The following is a 22610-nucleotide window of genomic DNA, read 5'->3' as shown; positions in this document are numbered from 1 at the left end:
TGCCATCTGCATGCCTCAGCCTCTAGCCCAAAGTCCCAGGTTTCTCTTTGGACCAAAATGCAGCCCTGAAAAGCAGCAAGACCACACTGGATGGTGATGAACTGAAGGCACTTCAGTTCAATATTATTTTCCTGGCATTCAGCTTTGCATAAGGAGGTGCTGTGGGTTGTCTTCCTCTGACTTCCTGGGCTGAATGCAGCTCCCCCGTAGCTGGCAGCACATTGTGGGGAAGAGGAACTGAGACAGTTTGGGCACAGCCATGGCTGCTGCCATGGCAGTGTGGGCATCATCAGCTCTGCATGCAGTAGTCTGCTTCCTGCAGACTATACAGGAGGTAGAAGTAGGTCATTGGCAAGTTGGTAACAGAAAAGCAAAACTGTGACTGACTGTGTTGTCTAATGAACACAGCAGAACAGATAGCTTCAGGAAAAAAATCCCATATCAAAACCAAAAAAAAACAAAACCCTAACACCACATTTTCAATATACAATAGAATCTTCAAAAGCTCACTTGCCATATAGGGTTGGCTTACCTCCACAGTCTCAAACAAGTGGTTTGTACTTAACCCTACAAGTAAAGACAATGGTCTTTACATGCTTCTTAAAATGGTGTTTGAATCTGAGGGCCAGAACTGCTAAATTCCCTCAGCAAATCTCTTGGGTGTTGCAAACAGTGCTTCTCCATTAAAAAAAAAAAAAAAAAGGAAAAAAAAAAAGAAGAAGGAAGATTACTCTGTATCCATGGCTACATGACTACACACCGTATCATCAATACCATGTCTCTGAGCAGCTGAGAGTGTCTGACATATTTTGGAATTTTAATGAAACCCATCAGGGACTATCTGATAGGTAAAACATCTGGAAATCAAAAATCCAGGGAGTTGTATAAAACTCAAGTGAGGACTGCCTCAATTCTCATTTTTGTCACACCTTTATGTATTTTTAAGCACATTTGTACCTTTAAAGCTAGCTCTTCCAAACCTGCTGTCAGAGCAGTTTGGTTATTACCCATTCTCAGCTGATGCTATCAAGCTGACCTGTGGCGAGGCAGGGCTGTCAGAGTAAGCAGATTCCAATGTACAATAGTTGAAATAATAAATGATAGGGGCTATACACCAGAGAAAACTGTGATTATATCATCACTCCTGTGCCCATTAAGCTCAGCAATTTCTAGCTATTTGAAAAACTGCGATGTCATTTCTGCAACATATAAGTGTTTTCTTGAATGTAACAAAATCCACCATTTTAACACTGATTGCTACTCAGGACCTGCTCACTGGACTGTTATCTAACTAAACATTTCAGGAGGTTACTTACCTCTATCAGACTTAATTAATAATGTGAAGCTATATTGTTTTGGAAATGACAAGCACAGTGACTCCTTTCTGTGTCTGTCAGTGACCACAGCAACAGGATTTTTATCAGGAGGCTTTCCAAAACCTGGGGAGTACTCGGGCTTCTAAATCTCTCACTTTCAGAAATCTCCCAAAGACTGGCTCTGAGAAGTTCCCGCACTGTCCTTCCACTCTTTGGACTAGCACAGAAGTACAGCAAAACTGTACTTTCAGCACATATACTCTTCTTCTGCAGCTGGAGAGTTCAGTTGACTGAATTATCTGAACCTTAGATAGGTTTACAGTTCATTTGAAGATATTTTTGGAAAGCTTTTTTTCTTTTTCCTGGACTGGCTCCTCCTGCATGAACTAGTAAAACATATGGGAAAATGTAAAAGTGAATTTCACCATCTATCTTTACCAGAATGTGCCACACAGTCAGGGCAGAACTTAATAGGGAACTGATGGGAGGCTTCCCATGCATTACTCTGGGCTTTACATTAGATCCTGAGAAATCCAAACACTTATTTTTCTACTGAGCCAACTTCCACTTCTAGTTTTGTGTCAGACAAGTCATGAAAAAGAGAACTCAACCCTACTGAAGTAAGGACACCCAGGATAATCAGTCAGGGAAGAAATCTTAATACATAAATACACTTGGGGAGAAAATTTAAAGAATCTCTTTCATCTTTGATCCAGAGGCACTCAATGAACTCAGATGGAAAGCAATGTTTCTAATTGGAGAAAAAAATGTGCTCAAGGACCATCTGAATGCTCATTTGAGCTATGACTATGAAATCCCGCTCAATGTAATGAAAAAAAAAAAAATCCAGAGCAGGAAGCAAAATGGAAACCACTCCTACTGAGAAACTGATGGCAGAAATGCTACTCAACGGAGCAGAATGAAAGGACAGACTGCAGATGCAAAATATACTTACATCTTTTCAAGACCAAATAAATGGAGGACAGAAATAATTCAGTCAATGTTTGTAAGTTACAAGGAAAGAATGTGCATAAAAATGCTTGCTATAGTTTGTGGGAGGGCAAATTTGCAAGTAGCATCTCCCTGGAAGCATTAGTTTTACCTGAAAACAAGGAATGATAAACCAAGGTTGAACAATTTTAGATTTTAATCAAGATTTAGAGCTAAGAAACTGACTATTTGACAGTCGAGACTTCACTATCACAAATATATTCACAAGGGAAGGCTGCAGATAGAATAAAGAGATTAAAAATAATTTTGATCTCTTTCTTTCTAATGTTACTGGTTTCAGCAAAGTTCTTCCTGGTTTATTCACTGTTAATGAGAAAGGAGAAGGAAGATTTTTAATTTAGTTTCTGAACATGTGTTTTTCACTAAAAAAGGTGAAATGTGTCTATTACTCAAGATTAATTTCATTCTGACCTGTTAATCCTCGCTGGATTATGGGATTCGTTCTTTATGTTCTTCTGTACTTACATATAACCATCAGCTCTGAAGTGCCACTGGGTTTAGAAAACAAATGTTCAAAGGAAAATGTTTTTGTACCTTGCTACTGCTCTGTTTTCCACCAGTTTTTCTATGTTGAACCCAATAGTATGATACTTCTCCATTTTCTTGAGCTAAAGTGGTAGCCCAGAAAAATATAGAAAGGTAACATCAGCAAACAGAAGATAGCATCTTTTCTCTGTTATTTGCTGTTTATTTTCCAGCTGAGCCCATAAGAATGACCAAAAAGGTTCGCACTGCTGTTCTTAGCCCAGATCTTCAAGTTATTTCAAGATATTAAGCAACCTACCCATCATTGTGGAGGTCTTCCTTTATACTGTTTTTGTGTCAAGATCCATCTTAAAATTTTAATCTTATGGAATGTTAGTACACAGATTTCAATGTAAGTCTCTCTCAGTCACCACCGAGGAGATGGTGGTGCCCTAGAAATGCTGAAGTTTTGAGAAAATCTTTGTGTAAGAGAATCCTAAGATACTCTGTGCCACCACTGATATAGAGCTAGTCCCATATTTCTTTCCTCTTTTTTTAGACTTGTTTCTATTTTATCATCTTCCTTTCCTTCGGTAAAAGTGTCAGTCTCCCCACTTACAGTCCCTCAAATAGCTGCATATATTTTGGCAGCTGAAATATCTTATGTCTGAGTTTTTCTGCAAAAGGCAACAATCCCGAAGACCACATTTTATAAAAACTCAAGATAAACAGCTTCAAGGTATAGCATATTTAATCCCTCCTAAGGCCTGATTTAAGAACAAACTTATACTGAGACATAAGAACAAGTAAAAGTGAAGACTGGATGATGAAATCTGCAATGACTCATTTCTCTAGTAAAATAGTCTACTACAAGTGCTACACATTTTTTAAAGTCAATAATTTGTAGCACTAGAAAGTTAAGGAAAGCCACATTTACATGGCATGGAGATAATCTGGATCTAAAATGAAAGATGTGACTCATAATAAATGACAGTTATGTATTAGATTGCATTTTTTTCTTCCCTCTTCAGTTAGCTAAAAATTATTACAATGTTATTACTCTATTTTTCTGGAGAAATACCTCACTTCCTCCTCATCTCCTGCATTCTCCTTCTCCAATTTTCAAGTTGAAGTATTGAGAAATGTATAAAATCTATCTCAAAATTTACAAAAAAATATAGTTGATTAGAAGAACACTGGATGCAATGTTGCCGAACTGTAGCACACCTCTTCAATCACTAGAGACTCACACATACACACAGAGACCACAACAAATAATCTTGTTTCTGTTCCCTTCCTGGACAATCTGTTTGGCCCCAGCACAAGGACTCCATATGTTCTAAACTTCCAGGGAGAACCATCACATCCCACCTTTCTGTCTGTGGCATATGTTTTGGCAGAGGAGTCCCCAGAGGAAGAAGGAACACCTCAGCTCAAGACCTGAAACATCTTAGCATGGTTGTGGACACTACTCTCAGAAATCCCAGTATCTTAATAATCTAAGCATGTCACCTTCCAGAACATTAGCCATGCAAGCACATGAGGTTTATTGATAAATTCAATGCAATGTATGACAATGAATAAAATGGATACCCTGAAAGATTTGAACAGGAAAGTCAAACAAATTCAGTTATGCTTTGCAAAAGAAACACCCAGAGTTAGACATAGTTCTAAAAAGACTTGACCTTTTTCTTCACTGCTTCAAAAACCTGTTTGGGCCCAGGGCAGAGCTCTGTGGAAACTCAAAAAATCATGCCTCTTCCTGACCCTTCCTTCATGATCTAAGTTGCATTTCTCTGCTCCTACTTTTAAATAGGACTCTCTGATTGTGATATTGCACATCTTTAAGCAGCTCCTCACCTCGTCCTCCAAAGTCTGCAGTTGATATTGACACCTCTTTCCCTTGCTCTTGCTTTGCTTGCTGCCTCACATGCCTCACAGTCTTTTGTATCATTTGGAAGATGATGAGCCCTCCTATGATATTATCAGGTTTTCGTCCCCCCCAAGACAAAGGTCTAGCTGCTCTATTATTGTTCCTAGCTATTAATTGAAAGACGTATCAAGGATATCCCCATGTCCTTCATGCCAGAAACATGGACATAGCCCCTGTGTAAGAAGATAAACAATTTGAGAAATGAAATCAGTCTTCAAATTTTAGGAACTAGTGTCCAAAGCTAACACTCCAAAGCATCTCACTGTATTTTCCATCCTTAATTTTTACTTAACTTTGGATTTGAGGAGAATATCTTCTCTTTAAAACATGGCATCTGTGTTCAGACACCAGATCCATTAACTGAATTTTCAGAGTAGGCAGAAGGAACAAAGACCAGAGAGACTAATCCTCCATTAATGGAACATGTCATATCTCCACAAAATCAATTTGCCAAGGTGACAGCCTCTCTGTTGCTTTTGGTGAAAGTCACAATACCTTGGGTAATAGTTTCTCAGAGTTGAATTACCTTCTCATATATGAAAATTAGTCACATCATAATTGAAGGCATTTTAAAGACTGCATACTGGCAGCCCTTGGCCACGTGAAATAGTTTTTTCTAGTTGTGAGTTCTCTGACATAAGCTGCAAGAAACAAACACCCAAACCATGTATGTCAATGATGTGGCCATCATAAGATTTATTTGGGACCAATTCCATTTTCTGAAACAAATCTAGAGTGACGTCTTCTGTCTAGTTAATTGCAGCATCCTAAAACAAATAAGCATAACAAAGCCCTTTCATTCCTTTTTTAACTCTAATTTCAATGTTATTGAAGTATTCATAGAAATTTCTATCTTCTAATGGCAGAGATCCCAAAATGCATCACGCAAAGGGCTAGTGAGGACTACATTTTCTAGACTCTGTAAACTTACTTGAAGCTTGCAGAAACTTCAATAAATTAAGTGGTTTATGTATGTTAAAACTGGCTTAATGATTGTGTTGAAGCTTTAGTAGAAGAGTGCTGCAAGAGAATCAATTAATGGGAGTCTATTCACAGGTGTAAATTAAGACAGCTAACATTAGTTACTTCACATAGCTTCTTGATAGGCAAGTTACCATGTAGATTCCATCTCCCACTAGTAGGGATTAAGTGATAGTAGAACATCAAAGTGAATCAAATTATTTAAGAATTTAAAGTTTATAAGAAGGCCAGAGTATAACTTATACATCAGCTCTTTGTCTCAGACCTGGATGTTTTTAAACAAGTGATTCAGAAATTAATAATCAGTGTGTTTTTTGATTCTTCATTTGTTTCTGTCCATTTTTTGAGGCTTTTCTTTTTTCTTTAATATTTCAGTTGCCGTATTCCTCACAAAAAGTGGGAAGGACTGCTGTTTGGTCAGGTGGGATGCACAGCTGCATGGCCACTCTTCCACAGCACAGCACACAGCAGGGAAGCTGAAGGAGGACAGTCTCCTGAGCCTTTTAATACAGCTGCCTCCCAAAAGCATACTTGAAATAAACACAGCAGATGCAGAAGTCAGACATTGCAGTGTTGATGCACCTCGGGATGAGAAAAAAGCTCCCTACTGTACATCGGAATGAATACACTCTAAAGAATTAAGGTCATTACTGTTTGTCATGCCAAGGAAAGGAATTTGGGTTGATAAGAGTTGCTTTCTGTCTTTAACACCTGTGAACTCTGGCCTCCCAAGATTTATGGCTCAGATTTTATTTGCCTGAAGTCTCTGATCTCTTAATTTAGAGCTGTCTTAGGTGAATACATCTCATTCCAAGACAATTCCTGATGGCAGGAATGTGATGCTATCCATCTGTTTTACATAAGGGATTACTTTCCTAATTTGGGGTTTGGAAAGAGGATAGCACCTAGTAAATCGTTTTGAATGAAGATACCCTTGGACAAATTCTGGAAAGCACTATGGACTGAGGAATCTTTGGTCTTTCCACAGGCTCCTCGGGAGATGGGGAGAAGCCAAAGAACACTTTTTTGCTTCCCAGTACTACTGCGTGTTGGGTCAAGAGAGAGCTGGTGCCTGCAAATAGCCAGCAGCACACACCCAGAGAAGAGTTTAAGAGCAAAATTTGAGGAAAGTCACTGTTCCCTAAACCTTTTCACCAGCTGTCAATGGCCTATCAATCAGTTTCCCTTTCAGAGCATGCCCTTTGGGGGCAAAATTGCTCCAGTTAAAACCTAAATCTCATGAAACACCTAGACTTCCCAAGTATGTCTGGAAAGAAGACAGTGGGAGCTTTTAGAGTGAGAAATTTCTTTTCCCTCTCAAGATGTTGGTTCATTAAAAAAAACAATTCTTTTTTTACCAGAAAGCCTTATGGTTAGTTTTCTTCCCTCTGTAGAAATTATAAAAATATTTCTAAATATATTTAGAAAATATAAAAATACTTCCCAGGAGTGGGGGATGGGAGATTGTTTTTTTCATCAAAACAAGGCTTTGGTGTTTTATTTTGGCACTACTGTTATTGTTTTATTAAGCTGCCTATTAACCACTACAGCTGTCTTTAATGTTAAAAAGCTACATTAAGTATTTTGATAGATAAGCAACACTTTCTTAAATTTCACTTAATTTTTAAAAAATAACTCTCTGTCTTAAAATAAAACAATATGATATATGTCATCCATGAATAATTTTCACAAGGTAGAAAAAAATCTTTCTTCTGGAGGTATAACCAAGCAGCAAAATATATGCATCTCTGCATAATGGTTCTTTCCCTTGTTTTTCTTTGAATACATTCCTAGCTATCCTAAAGGCAGGTCTTATTAATGTCATCTAGCTGAGTTCTAAAACATCATGTTTCAGGTTTTTAAAGCTAAAATTGGGTGATTTAGTCATGCAGGCAGTCAGATGTTTAGGATGTCTAAAACAAGTCTGATCTAAGTAAGTTTTTTAGGCTGTTTCTTTAGATAATGGAAAATTAATATCAGCTGTACAGGGTGTTGGTTCAAGAACAGTGTCTAAAATATATGGGATTAATTATCTTGAAGACTTGCCTACAGGCTCACTGTAGAGCATGCCAGGTAAATAGGTCAGACTAGATGAACAACTCTGAGATATCCAAGGTTATTAGAGACTAATGCCTTCTCTCCTTCCCAATGAAACTAGTGAAAACATGGAGGATTTCTTAACAGTATTTAAGTTGAGTAAGTTTCTTTAATTCCTAAACAATTTTAGGGGTTTTTCCTGCCTTATATTTTTGATAATATTTCCTGCTAACAAAAGAAAGCTGTTGTTTTCCTAAGTCATTTAATTTTATTGTTTGAACTAGGCATCACTCGGCAAACCTGGTTGAGCTGTCACACTGTCATCACAGGACCATATGGGAAATAAAGAGAATATAGTTGTCCCCACGTCATGGAAGAAGACATGAAGGGATATATAGACGAAATGGTGCTCCAGGTCTTCCAAAACTTTGGGAAATTATCGATAGAATACCAGATTGTTGGTAAACTGATATTAGAAAGAGAAACTCAAATTAAATAGTAGCTCAGAAGACATCCCCCCATGCAGCTATATAAAGACCCTGAACTGAGGAGTTCATGGATTCTTTTTTCAGTACTGCTTATTTTCTGATTGTGAGTGATCCCTTAAATATGCACACTTGTTAAACATATTTATGTGCAGATTATGTCAAAACAAGTAGCATAATTCTAAATCAATGCAATCCTGGTTTTCTCCTTTCTTTTCAGTCGCCCAAAATAATGGGAGAAAAACAGTCTCTATTAAAGAAATCAAGCATCTGAAAACTAAAGTCAAAAGTAGCAGAAACAGTGCTACTTTATGTTCATCTTCCACATCTAAGCTGTCAATCTTTCAGTCTGTGTTCTTTGAAAGGGAGCACAAGAACTGTCATTTAATAGTCAAGGGATATTAGCAATGAAAGAACTATCATTTAAATAAAAGTAAGAGTTGTGAAACTGATGTTTCAGCTATATGATCTCCAGTTAAGTTTTGTTCTGTATGTCAGGCAATAATATTTCATTCAGCAACTCCAAACCAGATATGAATGATAAAATTCAACACACCTTGTGTTTAGACCTCTGGCAAGAAACCTAGGCTGAGCGGGTATGTGGCAGGCTGCCTTGATGACTGACACAAAGCAAATGCTAGATTTAGCATGCCTTCATCTGATGACTGACCCAGCAGAACAGCACCTCAGTGGGCTGACAGTCTTTTTTATATCTCCGCTCTCTCGATTATAGCGTCACATCCCATTTAGCACTCCAAATTCACAGTCATTTACGGACACCACCCAAGCCTAGGCAGCCAGCTGAAAGGATACAACCGTCTGGTTGTTATTATTAGCCATCAAAGTTCTGAAACATTGTCATCTTGTGGCAGGTTGAGGACATAACAAGGGAAATAGCCGCTCCTCCAGGGCATTTCCCTGGCCCTGGAAATAACCAGCATGCCTGGGGAAATTTTGAGTGCAAGGCACATGCAGAAATTGCTGCAGGGGAGTTTCCTTAGTGCCATAGTGTGGGCACTCTGGGACAAACGAAATCACAGCTGGCTTACATCACTGGATCAGGTCTTTAACTTGTAGCACTGTGTGTTCATTCCTGGTGTAGCAATGCTCATTAAATACAAAGCAATTTAGCCATTAGACCCACATTCTTTTTCATCAGGGGAAGTACCAGCAGTTTGCATATTGGTATCTTGCTACATACATAATTAGCCAATAAAAATTAGATTTGACAGAGGTTAAAAGTGTGATAGCAACCTAATGCTAATAACTGCTGTACCATCCTACATTTTCTTGCTTGGTTTTACGAGAGATCCTACTGGAATAGCTTTGCTATCTCTGATTTGCACTGTCACATGCATTCTTCCAGAGCATCTGAAGGACATGCTAAACTCAGCACAGTTCTTCCCAGAGATTACACTGTGTGCACTCATTATCCGATAGAACAGTGTGTCACCTAACCTTGAGTCATCACTGAGTCAGTTTTAGCTCTTCAAGACTCAGTACCATAACTTTCTCAGAGTTCCTGAGTCATACAGGAGGAAAGGAAAGGAGACACACAACAAAACTCCACTTTACACAAACACCTAATGACATGCCCAGGCCAAAGGCACATCTGTCAGGGTGCATGTAGACACATCTGGCCCCACAGAAAAGAAAATATTCAAACATGCCCAGCAATATAACAATGCAGCTATTCAGATCTTAGAGCGAAGGTCTGGATTCAGCAAATTTGATTGCCAGTGTCAGACTGGATGTCTCCACTGCCTATTAAAACCCAGGTTTCAGCAACATGTGTGTTTGCCTTCTCCCATTGCCAGCTCTTGGCTAACACATTTGTAGTAGAAAACAGAACTTGCATAAGCCTCCAATCTCTTTTGTATGACATCAAATTAGTTACTTACACAAAAAATGATCTCACAGTATCATATCTGGATTAAAATAATTACTTTAAGGTTTTACTGCTTTCTGAAGAGTGAAGCCCAAAGCCATTTGGTTCACCTTGTCATAAATAAGAATTTCCATTTTCATTTGTCACCTGATGGTGGACTGTGGATGGAAGACTCATGGAAAAACTAATGATAGCCTCTCGATAGGTCTAGTAGAGAATGAAAGCAAATGGATATAGATGTTTTTTTCCATTGGAGGTACATGCAGGCATGTATATGCATAAACTGAGACACAGAGAAATATCACAGACAGAGAAAACAACAGAAAGTAAAAGGCAGCAAGTCATCGTATGACCCTGACCAGAAAGAAACCCAGGAGAGCTTTGTGAGGGGAATGCAGACTGGAAAACAAGAGTATGGGCAGGACTTATAAGAGAAAAACCTTTCTGCTCTTTGATTTCTTCTGATCTTGTTTTATATACATTAATAAATATGTTTTATCAAATCAATGTAATATGATTTGATAAAAAATTCTCTTCTCCCTAAAGATTTCATCCCAGTAATAGCAACCTGCAAAACTTAAGTTTTTGCCAAATGCTAGGACTGCAAAAGGGAGAGATGTATCACATTTAGGCTCATGTGTAAGACTACTAAACTGCCTGTGAGGAACATAAAACCACAGTTCTGTGCTAACCAGGGTCAGACTTGGACTTTCTGGGATCACTCAGCCACATGACACTGACCTGATTAGGAAGGTAGGCAAAGATTGTTTATGCCACTTTCAGTAGAGGAGAAAGTATCTGTCTGTGAGTAATGTCAGAATTGAGAGTCAGATAATATCTGAGCTGGCATAAAATCTAGTGCATAATTCCCTACCTCAAAAATCCCTTGAGCACACTGGAAAAGTCAGGGTTACTTTGAACCAGTTCTGTGCCATACCATATGTCTGTGACATTTTAAATCCTACATTTAAATCCTGGTTCTAAAACCATATTTTCTATTCCTTGCAGCCACAGAGTAAGGAATAAAAGAGCAGGAAAACACTGCAAAGATAGCAGCCTGCTAAGAGCCAACGTTAAAGCAGAAATATGCCTCAAATCCCATCCCTCTATGGGGTTTATTGAATATAAATAGAGTAGCAGGAACAGAACTGAGATGCCTCAAGCACTCTGTATCATGTTTATTATCTGGCATGATGCACATTTATTTATTCCACATAAAACAGCAGCTTTAACAGAGGGAATGAGAACATCTTCAGTCTGCTCACAGTAGTTAATCCCAGGTTCAAATCACTTCAGAAAGATGAGGAAAGTTAAATCCTTCCCATCATCACCATGAAATCCTTCCATCATCACTGAGCTATAATTAGTAGGTGAACGATTAAAAGAGGAATGAGATAGAGATGGAGTGAGCACTTCCAGAGATGCTCCTTATGAAGCCCAATCCAAAAAGCAACACTGGAGCCTGTTTGCCAATCAGTCACAGAGGGCAGCTAAAAAATTTGGGAATCCTGCTCAGACCTCAAGCCCTTAGGGAGCTCCGCTGTGACAGCATTCTGCACATGTGCCCTTTAGCTATCACCAGTGTGAGGCACTATGAGGCAAGACTACCAATCCAAATTTTGGATTTGGATCCACCAGTGAGGTGGATCCTCAGTTTCAGATGCTTTGGGACAATAAGAACCCAATGTCTGCATGAGAGCAATGAAATACGGCCACTGCTGCTGCAGCCTTGGAGAGCACCAGCTCTTCCCTCTAACTGCAAAATTGCACTGTGGATTCTTGCCTATCATGACTACCTTGTAGCATTGAGGTTATGTGTTTGGGTATGAGAAGGTGGATATTTTATAACATCCCAGACAAATCTCTGATGTAAAGTCTGTCACGACCAATAAAGTTTCACCACGGAGGAATTACAATTCAAGGATTTTCAGGACTAAGGGAAGCAAAGGAGGTGTTCACTGCTTAAAGGACAGTCTAAATGTTATTTTTCCAAAGACAGTCATTAATATTTTTTTTCACCCATGAGAGTCATACTCCTATAAATGCTGTCTCATATATTTAGAGGCATAAAAGGTGACCGGCCTCTACTTAAATTAATGAAAACAATGCTCCTTTCTAATCAGATTTTAAAGGAGATCACTAATCAGCAATTTTTGAATGAGGAACTGTAGCCAGATAATCCATATCCTGTGATACCTTCACCTTCCCTTTTACCTTCTCACTGCCATTGCTCCCATGGTTATTTAGCCGATCAGATGCTGAAATGTTGGATTGGCATTTATTCAAGCAAAGTAAGCATTTTTATGCAGACCAAGGGAAAACACCTAAACAGTACTAAAGCAAGGAGCAGATGTCTGCAGTTTATCTTCCTTGATTTAATTTCAATAGAATTTACATGAGGTTCTCTTCATATTCAAGTTATCACATTAGGGAGTCTGGGCTTGTGGTGAAGAGTGACAGACATTTGAGAAATTTGTCCAGCATCTGTAGAGGACAAGCTTATAGAAACAAGCAGAGAAAATGGGTGGGGTTCATTCACTCTTCTAGAGCTGGAAAGGACACAGTGTATTGCTTTTGGGTTAGGTTCAGAGTTGATATTCTTTTCAAATATCTCATCTGACGCAGCACATAAAACTTCTGTATTAAGTCAAGGTTCTTCAAGGTATTTAGCCTTTAAACTGTCTTAGCTAAGTATTTCTGAGGGTTAATATTTTGGCTTATCTTGGAGGGGAATTTTAATGTCATTTACTTTAATTAATTTTCTGAACAGCTGTTAGCCACTGCAGTCACAGAGTCCTCAAGGAGTTAGGACACTAGCTCTACTTCCCCTTCCTAACTCTTGCACTCCTCTCTCAAGGCCTTAAAGCAGATAAAACCTTATTGTCTTCACTCATCTCCAAAGCTGGAAGGGAGGCTGAGAGGTCAGGATTATAGAAATAATCCTCTCGTTCCTCTAGAGAATCATGCTACTAGTAGCAAAGCAAATGTTCATCTTCTTTAGAGCTGATATTACAGACTTGAAAGATGGCTGCTATCCTGGCTGCTCCAGCAATTATTGAAGTAGACTTGGTGTCTGGAGTCTTTCAAAGGCAGCCCATCAAACGATATTTTACTTTCCAGGTTAGAAGTTAAGCATATTAGCGTAAAGTGAGCAAGAGCCAAGACATGCTACCATTAAAGCAGGTAAAATGCCATCTCTCAGTGATGCTCAGTATCTCCAGGAGGCAGTGGTTTCTACTTCATGCCGAGTTCAGAGTCCTGTGAAACTGCAAAGCATCAATATCCCTTCTGTGCATCGGCACAACCCGGCTGTTTGCAATTCGGAGTCTGGCACCCTGCAGTACCAACCCATGATGGGGACAGTCTCCACAGCTGACAGATGTGCACTTTAACAGTCCACACTTTAAAAGGTGGATGTGCAGACTAGGGAAGCTTTCCTGTGCAAATCCAGTATGAGTCAAGGTAACCAAGTGCACTGTCACACAAACAGTGTGTGTTCCCACAGCATGCTGCTCTCTAAGACTGCAGAACACACAAGGTGACCCTCCTTGGTGGGCACGCACTATGTTCAATCTGTCCATTTGTTCTTCTGTCAAACAGGTAATTTCTTAAGAGCTGGCCTTTATTTTTTCTCTTGCCAGAGTGTGGCAAATTTCTCTTTTTGTGTGGTGAATTAGAGTACCAGCTCCAGAAGAGCCAATGACTTTCATATTAGTGTGAAATAAGACACAGAATATGTGCAGTATCACAACTGCTCTCTCTCCACAAGCAATACATGACACTAGATTTCAGACAAGGCAGATTTTTCAGACCCCAGAATAATTTTTATTTACTGTGGCACTAGCAGGCTCACTAAAAACACATACTAATTTAGGTTAAAAAAAAATAATAATCAATCAACTTTTGCATTAAATCTTAGTTGCCCTGTGTCCAGGTCATTGTAATTCAAATGTTTTTTCCTTCCTCATCTCAGGTAGAGCTTTTGCCCTCAGGTACCTGTTCAGGAAAGAGCTTTTACTTTCATGAATATATATGTATTCATGTGTATATGAACATATGAATAAGAAAGTACGGAAACATCATCCATACTTAATCAGACTGTGAACTTTACTCGTGCTGCTATCTTTAGTCATGAGTGGTCATTAAAAAAAGCCTTTTAGTAGAATCTTTTAGCTTATTAAAAACTGTTATAATACATTTCCTACTGACTAGTCTACAGGTGTCCTAAGACAGTGGTAATCAAGAACTTCACAGCTGCAGCTAAATTATATACCTCTAAGAGAGGATGTGTACATTTGAGGCTGGACTTTAGACTTCCAGTAAAAGACTGGTCCCGTCCCCAAAAGCTTCATTCTAGTGCAAAACCCCAATAAGTGGGAGAAAGGAAGCACCGTTAAACACAATGTGTATATGAGCAAAAGGGACACCAAGAACTTTCCCAAGATTACAAAGGAAAGCAGGGACAAAGGAAAGCTGGTAATTGAACACAAATGTTCTCAAATAAGTTCAATTGCCTTAATAGTAACTTTTTTAAATTTTATGTAGTCTTAAATTCTTTTCACTTCAGTTAGATATTATGGTGACAGCTGCCTCACAGAAATCAAAAAATGAATGGAAAGCAGGTGCCAAGAATTTCTTGAACAAGAAAGCAAGAAAAACAAGAGATTTTCACTTTCTCCAGGGTGCATACCGACTTGTCTGCTGTCTTCATCAAAAGAACACCATACTACTTTGATAGCTTCCCCAGTTGTTTTAAAGAGATCATTTTTATAATTGATAGTGCTACTGTATAAAGCAATCTGCTGCCAAATTAGTAAGCCCTTAGTCAGTGTGAATGTGTATCTTATTCAAGGATCCTGTTTATTATAACGGTAATTTTACCCTTTAAGGCCCCTGAAGAGCAAAAATGTTCAAAGTCAAAGCAATGAGCTTACTGTAAATTATATTCCCAGGAGGGATGAGTCTGAATTTTCATACCAGAATAGTCCACCTCAATTATTTTGAAAAAGGAAAAACTGGATGATCTGTACACATTTTAAACAACTCAGTTTCACCTAATATTTTTCTTTGTAAATTTGCAAGCTGGCAACTCACACATATTCCCAAACTTTTCTTCATTAACAGGAGAAAGAGAACTTTCTTATTCAACACACAGTCCAGCTCAAATCCAGCACTCAAGTAAAGCAGAGAGGGGAACGAAATAATCAACCCAGGAAACCTACAAAGCACTAACCTTACAGTACGGTTGGTTAAAGAAACAGCATATTGTCCTGGCAGCAGGCAGAAAATTATCTGAGTGCTATCCACTGGCATTCCCAGAAAGTTCAGTATTAAAGGCTTCACTGACCTGGAAGAGAGGAAACCCAGGCTTTGGCCACAGACCAGTGGGGCTGTGTCACCTTCTGTTCTGCTCCTGGTTCCTCTGGCTTAACACCGATACCTACATGTGAGCTAGTCACTACAAAGTTTATTGAGAGCAAATGAACTCATCCAAATTAGATGTCTCAAGTATGGCCACAAAAACCCATCCTGAAATTGCTTTTCTCTCTCTCCATTAAGCAGAAGAAGACTTCTTGGCAGCTTGTTTAGCTGAGAAGGTGTAAACTCAGTGAAACAAATAAGGGCCCAGCCTCTTCTCCAGGCTTATATAGATATATGTTACCCATGCGTCACTCCCACTATACTCAGATATATAGGAAAGGAAGACACTGAGCTGTTACAGAAGGTTTGGAGAAGGGCCATGAAGATGATCAGAAGGCTGCAGCACCTCTCCCATGAAGACAGGCAGAAAGCTGACAGGCAGAGGTCTGGGGTTACCCAGCCTGGAGAAGCAAGGGTTTCGGGGAGACTCTTACAGAAGGCTTCCAGTACCTAAAGGAGGCTAACAAAAATAATACAAAGATATTTTTTACCAGGGCCTCTAGTGACATGACAAGGGGCAACAGTTTTAAGTTGAAGAAGATAGATTCAGGGAGAATATAGAAGGAAGATATTCTTTACGATGAGGGTGGTGAGACACTAAAATAGGTTTCCAGTGAAATTATGGATACTTCATAACTGGAAATGTTCAAGGTCAGGTAGGATGGGACTTTGAACAACTCAGTTTAGTGGAAATGCCCCTGCTCATAGTAGGGTGAGTAGAAATAGATGAATGTTAATGGTCCCTTCCAATCCAAACATTTCAATTTTTTTATGATTATTTAAAAAAGCAATGTTTTCAAAATACCACAAATTCAATCAAAATTCATGGTCAAGATAAATTCCTTTAAGACATGGATTTGTGATGTTTGTGATGTTTCATCCCAATGTTCCTGCCCTCATGAGCTCCTCTCTTTGTGATATAAATATATAGCATTACTGTAGCATGTGCAAAGGTTATTCATGGCATGGCTGGCTTGCACTATTTTGGTTGCTGTATATTCACATCTCATTGCCTTGCAATGCTGGTTTTGTTAACACATCTCTGGTATTGACTTTAACAGTTGTGCACATGTTCTTAAAGGCTATTTTAGAACAAGGCCCCTTAAAGCTTTTGAAGCAAATCAGTGCCTTTGAGAAGTCATGATTTACAGGCACATAGGAGGCATGACAATTTTGCCAGCTGGATCTGAAGCAAGGAATGGAAACAAGAACACTTTTCCTTAATTTAAATAAGGACTGACCCCTGGTAAATATTTATAGATCTGAGTCATCTCCAATGAATGTGTTCTCTGTTTTTCAGGGACCCTGAAATTCAAGTGTGGTACCTTTCATCTGAGGAAGGAATATGGTCCTCATCCATGCTCCAAGTTTGAATCCAGATGCCCAACAATATTCCCCAGAAAGGCAGAAACATGAAAATATGGTCTGAAAAACCTTGCAAACACACCACTTAGACAAAACGTGGATCCTGTCCCTAATTTGCCCTATCTTGAAACAAATCTGTCAAATCTTGTACAGCCTTGAAGTAATACTGAAAAAAATCCTGTGGCCAATATTTCTCTTGGCCAATAAAGTATCATCAAAACTGTTTGAGAATTCATTTGAAGACATGGCATATTTCAGTGAGGAAAAACAATTGTTAAAGGTCAAAACAATTTTTCTGCCATTTCCAAAACAAAATAATTTTTGGTTCAGACTGACAGTTGCCTCAGCATTTACCTTTAGTTTCGTTTCATTCTGGATTTTTTAAAATTTTTCTCAAATTATCTCCACTGAAATATTTTAAGCCTTCAGATTTTTAGAATGATGAGCAACGTCCCTCCTAAAGAAATCATTTCAGGTCAGTGTGAATGGAATTTCTTTCAGTCAGTGAACTGAAAAATAAATTATTCCAACAGCCACTGCAGTGCACAACTCAAGGGCAATGTGAGACCAGGAGACAAATTGGGAAAGAAGAATGGACTGATCCTGCCCCAATACTTTTCAATATAGTGCTACCCAACTTTTTTCAACAGGTTCCCTGTTAAAGCTTCCAGTTGAGTCACATATCTTGCTCAAACCTTGCTAGCGTTGGTGTTAACAAAAATGAGCAAACAAAACAACACAAGAAAGAAAATGAAAGTGAGGAAGTTCCATGTCTGAAACTGGAAGCTGAGAAGACTATAAATATATTTTCGCTATTTATTTGAACTGGAAACCACCTTGAGAAATATTTTATCAATATTTAAATACTTCTTCAGATGCATAACCTTCTCCTACCTCTTCTTTTTTTCATGTCACTTACTGTAACTAGCTTGGGAAGCATTTAGAGGATATAACACATAGCTTCAAGACAGTCGCTATACGACTATACTGATCTATAGCACTACAGAAAAACAGAAGTTTTGTTAACATGTGAGTTCTCCCAACAAAAACCAAATCTAGTTCTTTTGTTAAAAATATAAATAAAGATAGCAATTCTGTTTTCTCCTCTTTCTTCACACAAGGTCAAATGAAAAAAATACAAATCCCATCAAACTCAAGATCTAATCTCACATACAATTGGTCACCTAGTTCTGTGTGCACCAATATATCCTGTTATCAAAACATTTTGGTATTTAGGGGGGAAATATATTTTTAATTTCATCTTTCACTTCTCATTATTTCCCCATTTGTCTAAAGCAACAGTTAAACTGATTTCAAGTGTAGATGTACTAGCCTGAGAGTCCAGATCTGTGTCTATGAAGTGGTAGGATCACAAGAAGTTTGTCATCTGGCCATGGGGCATAAAAGTAGAATTAGCAAAATGTTTTAGCACTTGTGACTCCCTTGCTTAGATGAATTTACAAATAGCTTAACATCCTTCCAGATTTTGAAGTAGTCTTCTTCCATAATCCTGCTAAAGACGAAAATAATTGAGGTGCCAAAATTAAGTGACCTAATTCTCACATCAGAACAATATTTTCCTACTGCAGACACAACTTGTTTGAAATAATTTTTGGATTCTGATTTAAAAAAATCTAAGGCCGTTGAACAACCTTTATGAAAGAGCAAAGGAAAAGGATAGTAAATTAATTTTCATTTAATTGAGGATCAACGCCTTTTGCCTTTAAGCAACACTACTTAAAAGTCAGTCTGTTTCCTGAAAGTAATGTGCCTTTTATTGTTTGGCATAACTCCAAGGCTTGTTATAACTACAAAAACTGGAAAAAAATTAAAAACTGTTTCTGGTTCTTTTTAGTCTGTTTATTTCTACATTTGCATGCACTCTGTGTATCTTCAGTTTCCTTATTTTTCATGTTTCTGTGACTCTTTCACATTGTAATAGCAGAATGAAAATCATGACTGTAAAGCCCCTAGAATTTGCAGAGCAACCACAGAGTAGAAATTTTATCTGATATTACTTTTAATGCTTTTTTAAATAAATTAATATATTTTGAGTTGATAGGTCTTTTTAAATCCTTCTGCTCTGATAATCTGTATTTCTGATTATCTTATGCATAAGTACCAGCTTGAATTTTTCAAAGTGAAGCCTCATTTTCTTATTTTCTGCAAAGCTTTGCAATATGTAGTTTGGGATTTTCCCACTGATGTTGAGATGAGGATTTATATGACATTTCTAAGTTCTGAGAGTGACTTGATTTTCTTCTTCAAACTCCCCAGGTAACTTGTCTTCTTTTAAGCCATCTCTTTCATGGCCCAGTTCAGCAAAAGCATTTAAGCACAGGTTTAATCCACAGTGAAATACAGTATATAAATATGTTAATATGACTGAATGTCCTAAAGTTAACAGCAAAATGTGTGACCATTCTATCTCCTTTTGACTTCAAAAGACCAGTAGTGCAGATATTTTCAGGAAGGCAACATATTCATTTAATTTAAAAAAAAAAAAATTAAAAATTTCCTTGATCTTTCAGATCCTGTAAGGCCAAAACTATATCCTTCTAACTATTACCCCATCACATATGAGAATAAAAGTAAATAGCTTTCATGGTTTTGGCAATGAAATCTTATTCTTTCCATTTGATAAAGAGAACTCCATAGTGAAAACCGATACTCAAAGATATCACTGCTTAATGTATTTAGATTGACCATCCTTAGTAGTCAGGGCCAGCTGAGAATTTTCCAACAGAGTAGTACCCTGCTGGAAAACACTGTTTCAGGGATGAAATATGCTGCTTTTGGAAGTCCCCTTCTCCCCTGCCTGCCCCAGCAAGACCCAGCCCTTTGCTGTGCCTATGGGATTGTGATGAGAAGGAGCAAGCTCAAGAGGAGCAGTGGAAAGCACCTGCCAAGTCTCATGATTGTAAGCAGAACTGAGAGATAAGATTAACAAACATTTTGGGAACCAACTATATTTCTAAGAGCCAGCTGGACTGGGCCACCTGCAGCACTGCTCTGGTTTCAATGAAGCAGCACTTTATGGAGTTAATTTCCTCATTCTTCTTTACTTAACAATGTCAGGATCACTGAAAAGATACTGCACACAAAATTTTCATCTGCAAATTGACCCTAGAGTTTTTCAATTCCTGTCAAAATTATTTCCTTGTACAAGAAAAGCCAATAGTATTTGTTCACTATAGAATTTAGCAATGCTTCACACTTTAAAGCAACATTTTTATGCCCGAAGAATCACAAAATCATAGAATGGTTTGGGTTGGAAGGGGGTCTTAAAGATCATCGAGTTCCAACCCCCATGCAGTGGGCAGGGACAACTCACACTAGACCAGGTTGCTCAGAGCCTGATCCAACCTGGCCTAGAACACTGCCAGAGATGATGCATCCACAATTTCTCTGGGCAACCTGAGGTGAGGTTGGTCTCACCACCAGTAAAGAAATTCTTCCTAACATCCAATCTAAACCTGCTCTTTCACTTTGAAGCCAGTCTCCCTTGTCCTATCACTACATTTCCTGATGAAGTATCCCCCTTTGACTTACTTGTAGGCTCCCTTCAGATACTGGAAGGAATCTTTTTACAGTAATAAAATATTTACTATTAGAAGGCTCATTTGTAAAGGTCCTAGCAATCTTTCCTTTAATTTCTGCTAGAATCTCTGTTTGATTTTTCCCCTACCTTTAGAAATGGAATATAACCACTGCTTTAAGTATCCTGTATTGCTGGGTGTGGATGACTTTCCTTTTTTTAGGATGGATGGGCAATTCATTGTTTGTATTTCAGGATCCTTGGGCAAGTCCCTACTGCTGTTTACAGAACATTTTTGTAAAGTACATTTGCAAGTGTCATGCTGAATAATGGCTAATAGGGTTAAAAGTGGTACGGCATTTGGAAACATTGCAAGCTCAAAACTTTTCACTATTAATAATACAGGAAAAAAAAATCATAGAATGCTTTATGGCAGTGTGCATTTACTGTATGTCTAGGTTTGTGCTGACTGCATTTATATTACATTAGCATGAAAATCATGCCACTAATGAGATACAGCGCATTTTAAGAAACACTAACAATGATCTTTGAGAAAACCCAGAACATAAATTCCACAATCTACTGTAAAAAAAAACCAAAAAAACCTATTCATATTTTCATATGTAATGTTGCAAAGGTATCTTGGTTTCTTTTCAAGCCCTGTAAGCATTGTACAAAACAGTCTGTGCTGCTGAAATTACCTGGCAATGACTGATGTTCCGTGATCATTGTTCCTGCAGTACCCCGGGAATTCAGAAATTCAGCAGTCAGCATCTGATTACCCACATTTAATCATGAGGAGCAGCGGTTCTAGGAATATATGCCTAGTCCTGCTAACTCTGTCTTGTCTCCATCTCCACAATAAAAAGGTTTCCCCACCTACAGCCTGCTTGCTCACAGGTAACTCAATGTGGAGCATCCATTGGACTCCTGCATCACATCTCCAGTGATAGAGGATTATTTCTTGATTTGCCTTGAAGCAAAGCTGTAACTTTTCCAGACTGGTCTGTGAGTTTGGCTAGTAACAAGATGACTGCTCCTTTTCTAGATATGAATGATTAATTTTAGATCAGAAAGATTTGGTTTACATTACATTACATTGCATTACATTGTTCAGCTTACAATGCACTGCTTGCATTGCAGGTTCTCTTGGTATTTTTGTTTAAAATACATATCAAAAATCATTATTTGTTACTTTATTTAAGCCTGCCATATGCTGACATGAAAAGACAGGTTAGCAGTGAAATTAATTTTCTTTAGGAGAAAAGGTGATGGGAAGCTAAAAAAATCCACCTTGTGGTGAAACCAATTTTAATAAAAATATTTTATATCTTCTATTAAAAAAAAATTCTTACTAAATCAGGTTGAAATTACTTCTTTTTTTCTGTGAAAAATATAAAGAGAGAACTATCATTTTAACATTAAGTTTAAAGCATGCCACCCATTACTAATTCAGAAATCAAAAGAACTGAAATTTAAGTGCTTTGGTTTTTTTATATATATATATTAAATTTAAGACAAAAATGAAAGTGAAGTTTTAAGCAGGCTCTTCAGACTGCAATAAAATTAAAGCATACATCATTAAGTCACTGACACTTGTCTAAGGCTTATAAGCAACCATTGCTGTGTTTGTTAAACAGAAGTCCACATGCAGAGCAAAACTGCTAGCCACCTTCCCAGGAAACCTGATTTGCGATAAAATAACTCGAAAAAAATCAAATTTCTTATTGCTTTTGCCTCTGTGTTCCAAATTACAGAAAAAGCAATGTGCCTATACTATACTGAGGGATTCGAATATTGACAGGCTGGCTTAGCTGCCCAGTCTAAAGGCTCTATCCTGACAAACTCCGTGCCTGGGTACCTTCAAATGACTACATAGGAACTGCCACATCTACAGGGATATACCTGCCCAGAAAGGACAAGTTCATTGGCATTTATTTCACTCAACAGAAATAATGCCTCATTCAGAATTTCCATAAGCTTCCAGTGGACAGGGAGATGCATGGTATATATGCTGTTCCTTTTTCTGATCTTTCCCACTTTTGGCCGGTGTCAGAGTTAGGATGCTGAGCTAGACAGAAGCTTTGGCTGACACTGACCAACTATTTTGACAGATCTGGACCATGGCTCAGCTATTTATGGTGTCCTGATATTTAGGTTCAACACCTAG

Source organism: Aphelocoma coerulescens, chromosome 2 (genome assembly GCF_041296385.1).
Source record: "Aphelocoma coerulescens isolate FSJ_1873_10779 chromosome 2, UR_Acoe_1.0, whole genome shotgun sequence".
In the NCBI taxonomy this organism is placed as follows: domain Eukaryota; kingdom Metazoa; phylum Chordata; class Aves; order Passeriformes; family Corvidae; genus Aphelocoma; species Aphelocoma coerulescens.
The sequence above is the reverse complement of the archived record's forward strand: the minus strand, read 5'-3'. Positions refer to the sequence as shown.